Source organism: Vombatus ursinus, unplaced genomic scaffold, assembly GCF_900497805.2.
Source record: "Vombatus ursinus unplaced genomic scaffold, bare-nosed wombat genome assembly UNPS02012179.1, whole genome shotgun sequence".
Lineage (NCBI taxonomy): Eukaryota > Metazoa > Chordata > Mammalia > Diprotodontia > Vombatidae > Vombatus > Vombatus ursinus.
The window spans coordinates 5,139,669-5,141,846 of NW_020951957.1; positions in this window are offsets into that span (position 1 = coordinate 5,139,669).

A 2,178-nucleotide genomic window follows, 5' to 3' on the forward strand; every position below is an offset into this window, starting at 1 on the left:
TCATGGACAAGGGCAACCTAGTACACATAATCTTTGGTCTCCTTGTTACAGATAGTCAACGAATAGAGTGTGAGTGGGCAGTGCATACATATGCAGCTTAAAATATTTCCCATAATAATTGAAATAGTGCTTTAAGGTTTTTGTAAGGTTTATGCACCTACTCATTTGAGCCTCACAACCCTGTGAGCTAGGTATTACAGGTATTATTATCTCAATTTAAAACAAAGAACAAAAAACTGATATTTATAGGGATTCTGACTTACATTTGGTCACACATCTAGTAAGACTCAGAGAGAATATTTGAATCCAGGTCTTCTTAAACTCCATATCTCAGCTCCAGACATTCTCTCCAGCTATTTCTAGTTCCTGAAATGATTGCCACCCCCTTGTCTCACTACTTACCTTCCTGGCTTGCTTTAAGTCCTAACTAAAATCCCACCTTCCACAAGAAGTTTTCCCCAAACTCTCATAATACAATGTCTTCTCTCTATTAATTATTTCATATATACATACATACATACATATAAATATGTATATATATAATAGGCAAGATGTCAGTCAGAGATTTGTTTGGTATCATTTGTTGAAAATCATGAAAAATTCACTCTCAGAAGCACAGTCCTTTATTAGGATCACAATGAAAGGGAATTACTCTGCTCAGATGCAAGGAAAAGCTCAGGAACAGCATGTTATTTTGGTTTTCTTCATAGACCTCAGGAAAGCATTGCCTGTAACTTGCTTGTATATAACTTGTATAAATACAACTTGACATTGCATATAATGTATATACATTATGTATATAACTATATAATTGTATGTATGTATATAACTTGCATGTATATATACATATACTGTATATGTATATAATTTTCTTTGCATATATTTTGTTTTCATTTCATCTCTCCATTACATTGTAAGGTTCACAGATTGTCTTTTGAATTTTTTTTGTATCCCTAGTGCTTAGCATTGTGCCTGGCACATAGAAGGCACTTAACAAATGTTTATTGATTGATAAATATTGATTCTGGACTCAAAGTCCAGCACACCACTCATTACATTTCAGTAACAACAACAAGTGAAGGTGACCTCAGGAAATTGAAGAGAGATTGGAGGTGTAGCCAGAGTCACTTTCTGAGGTGATTGTAGGTGCTTCTGGCTTTCTCTGATTCTCACCCCATCCATAGTGCTTTTAAAGAAGGAGGAGGCTCAGAGCACATAATTAGAAATTTAACCTTTCCATGGATTTAAAACTCATGATAGACCTAAACCTTCCATGACAATGTCCCTGATTTTGTACTAAACATCCACAGTACAGAAAACATTCATTAGAATGAGGAACACATGAATAACAACATTTTTTTTTTCAAGAAAGTTAATACCACAGTTGAAGTCATCCAATGCAAAAGAGCAGGGTGTTGAGGGTACTGGAGGGAAATGTTCGCAAGAAAATTGCAGTCATCCTCCCTTGATCTATTTCTTTCTTTTTCTCATACTACATTAATGCTGATATCAACTGAGTTTGTGGCCAATTACAGGATTGTGAAGATCTATATTGCTCTTTGATTTAATGCATTAACTATAAGCAACCCCTGACTGTGGGTAGAAATGTCCACTCTACTAAGAACATTTCCTTTCATGTATTTTGTGGTCTGACTACATTGTAGCTTGATGTGCTGCAAGTGGCAATCATATTGTCATGAGCCTGTTTTTCACTACTTTTGGTAGGCATACATATTTGGGAGCCTCTGAATGAAAGTGTGGGAGAGAAGAGGTATTAGACTGACTACCAGACTTAATGTCTACAGAGCTATTGTGCTGATCTCATTGTTATATACCTGTGAAACCTGGACAACATATCAATGCCATGCTAGGAAACTGAATCACTTCCATCTGAATTGTCTTAGGAAGATTCTGAAGACCACCTGGTAGGATAAGATACCAGACACTGAGGTCTTTTGTCAAACTAAACTGCCAAGCATTCAAACTCTACTGCAGAGAGACCAACTCCAATCTTGTCAAAAACAATCTTGTCAAAAAGACTATTTTATGTGAGCACAGGGCAAGTACTCACATAGAGGTGAGAAAAAGTGATACAAGGACACTCTCAAGGTCTCTCTTAAGAACTTTGGAATTCAGGACTTCCAGGAGCCAAGGTGGCAGAGTAAGAAGTAAATCACT